This window comes from Leopardus geoffroyi, chromosome C3 (assembly GCF_018350155.1).
Source record: "Leopardus geoffroyi isolate Oge1 chromosome C3, O.geoffroyi_Oge1_pat1.0, whole genome shotgun sequence".
Lineage (NCBI taxonomy): Eukaryota > Metazoa > Chordata > Mammalia > Carnivora > Felidae > Leopardus > Leopardus geoffroyi.
Genome location: NC_059338.1, coordinates 85,228,221 through 85,237,367, shown reverse-complemented (window position 1 = coordinate 85,237,367; position 9,147 = coordinate 85,228,221). Strand labels below are relative to the sequence as shown.

The following is a 9,147-nucleotide window of genomic DNA, read 5'->3' as shown; positions in this document are numbered from 1 at the left end:
GAACCAGGATCTAGAGAGGAATTCCTTCCCGTTTTTGAGTGAAGAGAGGCGACTCCCAAATAAGCGCACATCCAGACCCCTAAGGCGGCTGGTTGGTGCATGCACACATTCATTAGGTCTTGTGAAAATGTGACACATTTTTAAAAAAAATAAATTTCATATTCTACCCCATGTAGTCCTCAGCTTTTTCTAATTGCTTCACAGAAGCTTGTTTTGTTTCCCCAACACGGTTGTGCGATATGTTGTATCATCCCACCATCTTGTCCAATTGTAACGGCGCACGGTAAGTTCACCCACTTAATAATCTCACAAGGGTTCGCTGCATGTTTGTGATACATCAGGCACTGACTTCTGGGAACGATGCCCACTCACTACCGCAACCCCTCCCCCCCCCCCCCCCCCCCCATCGCTCTTGCCATGAAAAATCAATAAAGAACACATAGTCTTGACTTTCAGGGAGTTTCTCATTTATTTGCAGAGACAGGCAAAGAGCAATTTTCCAAATGGTAAAGTGCTATGAAAGAAGAGAGTATGGAATGGAGAACTTGCAGCCCGTGCAGATTTGGGAACGCTGAGAGAACAGGTGGGGCCAGGGGCGAGCCCGGAGTATGTGTCATCTAAACCTCATGTATACATGCAGGACTTAGCCCGCATGTCCTTAAGGACGTAGCTGGGTGGAGAGAGGGCATTGGAGGCAGAAAGGAAAACACAAACAAGGGTCTAGACGTGGAGAAGAGCATGGGCTGTTTGGGAACTGCAAGTGTTCAACAGAGCTGGAGAGTAGAGTCTGCTCAGGGCTGGCAAAAGACGAGGTGAGCCAGAATGTGAAAGGCTTGCACATTCTGCTAAGCAGTGTAGACCATTTTGGAAAGGTAACAGGGAGAGACTGAAAACTTTTGAACAGGGTAGTAAAAAATCAGTTTTCCTCAGTTCGCTCTGACTGCTTCTTGGAAACTGAATTGTGGGAGAAAAGTCAGGAAGGCAGGAAACCATTTAGGTGGTATCGCAGTAGCCTTGAAGGGATTGGGTGATAGAGCGGGCTGGCATCTGGAAATGGAGAGATGTGGATAGAAGTGTTAGAGGGGAAGAGAGGCTACATGTAAGGAGGTGCGTGTGCGTGGCGGGGTGGGGGGCATGGAAAGTAAGTGTATTCCATGTAGAAGAGCCCACTGGGCTGAGGAAGGATTTAGCCTCGCTTCGGGGTGGGGGGGGCTAGAAGTCTCATTTCCTGTGTTATTTCCGCTTGAAGCTCTTGGCTCCAAGATCTTTGATCACGTGCTGTTACTTCCGCTCGAAGCTCTTGGCTCCAAGATCTTTGATCACGTGTGACAAAACCCCACGCACTTTCCCCTTTGGTCTGAATGTGCCGACAAGGCAAAACAAGACTCTTTCACATCCTGTTCTTTAGCTCATGGTTGATTAACTGAGATTAAAACTCTGTGCTCTCTGAAGGTAGCAAGCTAGCCATATTTGGGAAAAACCATTTCCTGTTTTGATAAATAAGGCTTATTTCTGCAGCTTGCAAAGCCAGGGTGTAAAACCACCTCATTTGCAAACGTCTATAAGAGTAGAGGTGCTCCGAAGATATTTAGACTGGGGTTGATACTCCTATTGTGATAGTCTCCCTCATTTTGGTCTTCTAACTTGTCTGGTTTTTGTCTTTGACAGTTTGCCTCAGGATGGCACCTTGCCTCCAGATTCCCATCTGCTCCAGCCAGGTAATAAGGCCATCTGGAGCCTTTTGTGCTCCATTCCTGGCTGGCAACCCAGGGGTCTAAAGGTGAGTCCTGATCCTGGTCCTATGTCCAGACTCTTGTCTGTTGGAAGCATGGTAAGAATTTGATTTTGGTTTTTTTTTTTTTTTGAGTCTTTAGTTGATTTCTGGTGATGGATTTTTTTTTTTTTTTTTTTTTTTTTGGTTTTGCAGTTAGATAATTTGGCTATCTCTGTAAGTGAATTAAATGGTTTATAGATATTTTTCTCTTTTGAATGAAAGATGACAGAAAATCATGTTTGTTACTCTTTTCTGTTTGTTTGTTCATTTTTCCCCAATTTTGAACTCAAATCAACTAAGAATTTGTACCCATTAGAGAAGAGCTCTTTTTATATGAAAAATGAGTTTTGTATTTTTGGGTTTACCCCTGATGTATGGGCTAAAATTTTGGAATAGAAGCTATAAGTTTTCTAGGTTTTTATGTATGTTTATGTGTCTATAGATATGTAACATTTTCCTACTTCCAGATGGTATTACTAAATTAGATTATAAGAAAATTTTTAAAGAGTTTTATTCTAATTGACTTAGAGTTAGCTAAAGGCATATACAAATAAAGGACTATTCCTAAAAATTCCCAGATATTGAAAAAATTAGATTTCTAATACTTTCAATGTGCTCAAAATACATTCTTATAGGCAGTAATTCAAATGTTCTAAGAATTCAAGTTTACATAATTTAGGTAACTCTAGCAAATGAGACTAATTTAATATTATTGGTTTAATAAAAACAGCTATATCTTCTGAGTTGTCAGCATTAAATGTAATAGAAACATATATTTTTATTTTATGCAAGCATGTTTTTCCTCAATTTATAAAGTTTGGCTGATTTAATACACTATCATTTCAGTTACTATATTTTAAGATTATAAAAATGTACATTTGTATTAGTCAAATTAAGTCATTATTTGGACAAACTTTATTTCAAAGTAATTATATTTTGCAGTATGTCAGCTTTAAAGACAGTGTCCAAAATGAATTGGTAGCTTAAAACCTTGGACTGATGCTAAATTAACTTAATTTATGAATATTCATTAGACACTTAAATCCTATCTAAGTAAGAGAAAAAATTGAAGCATTAATTGCTGAATACGGGGATTCATTTTATAGACTTTTGGACTTTTACTTTTCTATGATACAGAGAGGCTATCTATTTGGGTCTGTTAATGCACATGTTCATTTTTGCCACATTGAGAAGCTGTACCTATAAGGAACGCTTATGATTATAAAAATTATGAGATGTTGAGATGTATATTTATAAACTTTGCTAGTCTGCTAGAAAATACTGGTATATGAAAGACAGTTTACAGTTATTTACTATGAGATACTCCTTCCTTGACCAAACTTTAGTTAGGCTCCTGTGAGCCTTCTTCTAGACTAGGCTCGACCTTGGCCTGCTGAGCCCCCACTTTAGCAATGAACCCTAAGCTAGTTAATTGACTCTTGCCCCCCTTCATATGGGATCATCCTTGATATCTGATCGAGCTCCTCATACCCTGCCCTAGATATCTAAGTCCTTGGCACCTGCTTTTAGTAAGAATCCTGTTAAGCCAGTTTAGCAAGAATCCCCCTACTTTGGTATCTAACCAAGTTCCTCTCAGTAATTTCCTATCCACTCACCCCCTCACTGGCTCCTTGGCTGAGATCTCCAGCTGTCTGTGCTGCATGGGAATGGGATACCAAAGTCTCTCTCCTCTACTGCAGTAGTTCTAATAAGATCTGCCTTGCGGCTTTAACACATTCCCTGGGAATAACTCTTCTCTTACACCGTCTCCTGGTTTTCTATATGCAGTAGAAGTGGCTGTAGTGAAAACTTAGAATCAGTATATGTGAATGAGACTCTAACAGGAGTGATAGTAGCAGAGAGGAGCAACTTTGCACATGAAGTGTGCAGGGGGTATTTTGTTAAGAAAAACAAGAGTAGCTTTGTTCCAAAGTAAAATAACTAAATAACTTGTCTAAAATGAGAGACAAGTGTATGACAAACTTGTCTGGATAGAGAAAGTTGTAGATGGTTCATGGAAAAGGAATTGTATTTCTTAGAGTCACAGCTGGCTAAGGCTGATGGGCTTATTTATAAGATTGTTTTTATGAATCTTTTTTTCCATTTCTTTTTTTTAATTTAAATATAAGATTTTTAATAAGAGTGTTAGTACCAAATATGCTGTTTCAAAACTAGCATTTGGTTTTCTTTCTATTAAAATGACATTTTTTTTTCTTGGATTACTGGTGTTTTCTTAATAAGTGCTTGTAAAAAATATTTTTCTTTACCTTTAGAATAATCTGCCTAGAAAACAACTATTCAGGGTCTTATTAGACTCATTTCCTATACTTTGTGTTGACTTTATCATATCTTTAATTACTCGAGAGAACAAAGTCTTTTCACTTAAAAAGAACTGGAGTTCTTTATAGTCACGTCCCTTCTATGCCTACTTTTAAATTTATATCTTCATTTTGGCTAATTAGGTAACCAACTATTATTTCTCAGTAATCCACGATCCTATTTAATCAAGTGTTCAAATTTCCTGACTACTTTTTGTATTTTACTTTCCAAAAATCAAATCCTAAATGATATCTTTTGCCGAAGAAATTGTCAAGAAAAAAAAAAAAGTTAAGTCTGGACCCGAGTAAGGAGAGGTATTATTGAATGAGACTATTGCAGAGAGATGCTCGAAGCCTGAGCCAGAGCAGTGTCAGGCAGGTGGGGGGGGGGGGGGAGGGGTGGAGCGGGGGGACAAGCAAAGTTTCTGTAAGCAGAGACCCGGGGATAGGTGCCTGTGCAAAGCAGAAGGATGCCATGCTAACAGCTGGTGTGCGGAAGGTGCCTTGAAACATAATGAACTGCATCCAGTGTTGTACTAGTAGAAAAGTTGAGGCAGGAAAGTTGTGTCCTCGGGCACAAGGACTTGGGATTCTGGTCTCAGTTGAAGTAAACAAACAAAAATGCAGAAAGTTTGCAGAGTTGGGACCTAGTGGTTCTCAGCAAAGCAGCCTAAACTTATATGAAGCATAAAGTTGCCTCAGCCTTGTCAGTCCCTCTCTTTGTTCAAGGTGGGCTCAGAGAGACTCTTCATGGACAATTCAAGGATAAGGAATAACTCAAACAGCGGATGGCTGAGTGAGATAGACCTCAGGGCCACCATATTCTCAGTGATGTCCCTAGAAGACCAATTGAATCATCTGTTTGGAGTGCAGGCAGAGGTCAATTGTTTCAGTGTTCTTAAATGGGATGCCTAAAATTAAAAAAAAAAAGATAAATGTTAACATAAAGGAATGTATTAAAGAGCCAGAAGTCAAACCCTAAGAGTATCCAATCTAGTGAAATTCAGGAGGTCAGTGGATGAAATTGTTTCATTGTGCAGCACTGCTCCCTGAGTCGTATCGTGATCTTAATTATGTTACTCAGAGCTCGGGCTATCTCCCTTATCAGGGGATACATGACCTGAGCATTTCACCAGACTTTCTTAGTGACCCAGACAGCAGCTTGTCCAGAGGGCAACCAGGTTCACGCATGGACTGCTGCAGTGTTTATTCAGATCCTGGGGGAAAAGGCCAGTGACAAAGCAACCTAGAGTCCGAATAAGGATCTGGGAAATCGTGTTTTGGTTCTCAGTGACTTGAAGTCAGGAAAAAGGGAGAAAAGTTGTACAGGTTAGTTTGAAAAGTTATAGCCAGGTATTGAAGGAATCTGCAAGAATTGAAAATTTGGTAAGGGCTGACAATCTCTCTAAAGTAAAAGATTCAAATCTGATTTATAAGTAGGTATCACCACTAGTTTATCTACAGTGGGAAAAGAAGCTAATTAAGTGTCTATAAGACGAGATAGAGTTTGCATATCAATCACCTACCTGCAGTTTACAGAGGTGCGAAATAACTCAAAGGCAATGAATAGGGTCAGAATCCGGTAATCCAAAAGAGCATGCTATAGTTTCCCATTGAAACACCAAAGGCTCTCTACAGTCCCTTCCCCCTCTTGATCAAAGACAATCTCAAAGAAAGATTACTCTTGGTCACAAAATAAGGCTGGTCTCACTGGAGGTGGCCTGGTTATTTACATAGATGCAGCAAGAACGACGTGGTACCACGTAGGTCTTATACTGGCTTCTCTGGACGCTTTCAGAAAGAATCTCAGATTGGACTTTTCCGAGCCTCTCGAGGCTAGGAAGCCGAGCCAAAACTTCACCATCATTTTCCACCTGCAGTACCTAGTGATTTGGTGGGCATTCCTCTCTTCCTGAGGTCCTCAAAATAGCCTAGGATTCCTGAGCCTGCCAGGAAGTGACCTTCCTTGCTCACCTATAAGGCTGGGAACCCTATAAAGCCGGTTGCCAGGCCAGTTTTCCCAAGAGGGACTTTGTAAGCATCGGCCCATCATGTCAACCTTAATTGCTGAAAAGTGTCTGGTCACGTCTGATGAAACGAGCATCATTCTCAACTGTGACATTATAGGCAGAGCCAGCCTTGATTAACCAATGCTTCCAATTATGTCCTATTAACAAGGTGGACGGGCTCTTACTGAATCTATGCAAATAACTACAGTGCCACGAAAACAGGAATACTCCACGAGACTTCCCAGAATTTGGAAGGGTGAGGCAGGGCAGAGAAGAGGAATGTTTCCTTTCTGTTTCACAAGGGCACAGTCTACTAAATACTAAATTGTTGTGAGTGCTAGATAGTTTGAGAGAAGAGAGAAAGTGCATCCTTACATCCAGAAAATAGAACATGAGAGCATCAGCACTGTTCCAAACAAAGCCCATAATCATGAATTATCAGTTCATTCAGTCCTATGTAATAATTCTTGTTCCATCTGATCTTGGATTAATAGTCCATAAATCTATATTCTCCCCTAGAGTTCTAGAAATCCTGACTTAGTCTACCAGGGTGGTCCCAAAGTTATTTAAGCAGTGCCATCAGAAGCCTTACCCAAGAGTACCTGGCTGGCATAGTCCGCTTCCACGGGTCTCTAAGATAATCCTTTTTTTTTTGAAGACAGAGCACTCAGTCGGTAGCTGATTTGCAAGGGCTCTTCGGGAAGCATCAGAGGAACATAAAACCACCTGTGGAGGACAGAAAACTTAAAATAGCCATGGTTAGTTCATTTTTGATAATTTTCAAAGGTGAAAGATCTGAGCAGAGTTCACTATAAAAATAATACAATTGATAAAGAAATTTGATTTTTATGGGACACAGAAAAAGTCAGTTCAATCAGTTTTAGGCAAAACATGCTAATGTTTAATTAGCATCATTAATCCTGTTTTCAAAGAAGACTGGATAGTATATGTAGTTTATGAAAATGGATGAGTATAATCCTTAGAGGAAAACATGACAGATACAATATCATGGTTCTGAGACATGATATACCATGAACATATATCAAGCATATTGCTAAAATATAGCAATGGTATATCCAGATAATCAAGCAATAAGTAAACTTAACCTGAATGAGTTTAGAAAGAACATGCTTGAGTAAAATAAAAATGTGTTCTTACAAGGCTGATAACTCAAAAGGCATAACTGTATTTATTAAACCAACAACATTTAAACTAGCCTCGTTTGCCAAAGATTTACCTCGTGAGCCTGAATTTTAAAAACATATTGGTAAACTTTTATAAGAATACTTTTTTCCCCCACATTAAACATATTAGAGATTTAATTGTCTCGGTTTCTGGGAATTTCGGAAATATTTAAAATTCTATAAACTCCTATTTATCTCTTATCCAATCCAGAAGGAGCTCCTTTAAGGGACTTTAGAATTTAATGTGGTCATACCATTTGGAGGTAGGAAAATATTACACGTGTATAATACAACATACATATACGCACATACAGATGGACACAAAGAGCTCATAGCTTTAAATTTTAATTAAAAATTTTTAGAGCTGGTTCAGATATAAACGCAAAGACTCAAAACTCACTGGTTCATGTAAAAGAGCTGACTCTAATCCCTGCCTCACTTTTACCTTTTTACAAGGATTGTGTTTCTGGCAGATGGGGCAAATTGAAGTAACCTACTCCATGTAAGGGCTGAAGCAGTCTCCCCAGTATTTGTGGAGGAGACCCTCAAGATGTACTTGGCCCCGATATGTATCCAATGGAGGCTGTGGACTACATTTTGGGAGAGTGACAGAGGAGAGACCAAGTGGCCATTGGTGTCTCCAAAGCCCATCTGAGTAAAGAAAACTTGAAGCTTATTTCTAATTAGCTTTTTCAGCTGCAGGCTTTTGCTCTTGGGGTCACTGGGCTCCTCACAGCCCCGACAGTGGTAAGGGACTTAAATATCAGGTGTCTACAGGACGAGGAGCCTGAGTGAGAAAGGAAAGGCCTGGCAGGGTGGATGACAGAGGAGGTAGAGGTGTTGAAGGGGGGAGAATGAAGGATTCTAGGGAGCTGAAGGGAAAGTTGAAGGTGGAAAAAGGGAGGCAGAGTTAGAGGAGGATGATGGGAAGGGATAGGTCTTAGAAAACACCGAGGAAGAGAAATGGCCTTGGAAGGAAGCAGTGGTCTCTGAAAATGTTTGTGGAAGAGACTTTGTTCTGTTTCTTTGTACCAAACAATAAAAGCAGTGCACCGTTTGGATGAAATCTTGGAGTCATGGGATTCAAGAGCCCTGCTCAGAATAAGTCAATGTAATCCAAGAGTCAGGGGCTTTAACTATACTCAGAAAAGCTGGAAGAAGGCAGAGAAATAGAAGGAAAAAAGACAAAAATGAAGAATAAAGCCAAGTCTTTACCATGCTACAATAGACACAAGTGTGAAGCACTGGACCAGGATTTAGACTCACCACTGTGGATCCCAACTTCCCCAGCCAGGAAAGGAGCCAGCATCTGATCAGATGGCATTGACGCCTGGGTGAAGAAAGCTAGGTCCTGGGGGCATCTGACATTCTGTCAGAGTTACAGTGTCATCCCTGTGAAAGAAAAAAAATGCAATGGATGTTACTATGAAGAATTTTACTATGTTCATATGAAGGGGGTTATTGCAATAGGAGGAGAGGAGTATCATAATAGGAAGAGGCTCTAAGTCAGAAATGTATCTGGGGAGGGATGGGTGGGCAGAGCTTTTAAATGCAGAGACGCCTGGGATAGGTGGCTGTGGAGAGTAGGAGGTGGGGAGCTGAAAACTGGTAGGGGAGGGGGTTCTTGAAACTTAACCTTCATCAAATATTGTACTAACAGGGAAGTTAAGGCAGGAAGTGCTGGTTTGTGGTTAAGCACATGGGGCAGGGGTTGCTCTTAAGAGGAGCAAACAAATTCAAGTGCAGAAAATTTACATGGGATTGAGGGCTTTGTGGTCCCGAAGTTGTGTCAAGCTCAAAGTTTGATTAACCTCGTCAGCACTTAAAATTGTTTTTGAGATTTGGCAAAGGATTCCCACTAA

General features: G+C 40.3%; 1 long non-coding RNA gene across 2 annotated transcripts; it reads right to left on the bottom strand.

The window, feature by feature from the left end:
- Positions 1 to 445: 445 nt before the first annotated feature.
- Positions 446 to 8,811, bottom strand: LOC123585470. 2 transcript variants are annotated; one of them, XR_006706214.1, is made up of 3 exons: positions 8,552 to 8,811; positions 6,694 to 6,827; positions 446 to 5,003 (listed from the first exon to the last, which is right to left on the bottom strand). It is a non-coding gene; the product is annotated as an uncharacterized LOC123585470 (long non-coding RNA). The 2 variants fall into 2 exon arrangements; XR_006706213.1 differs by having other exon boundaries at positions 6,704 to 6,827; positions 8,552 to 8,809.
- Between the last annotated feature and the right edge of the window lie 336 nt (positions 8,812 to 9,147).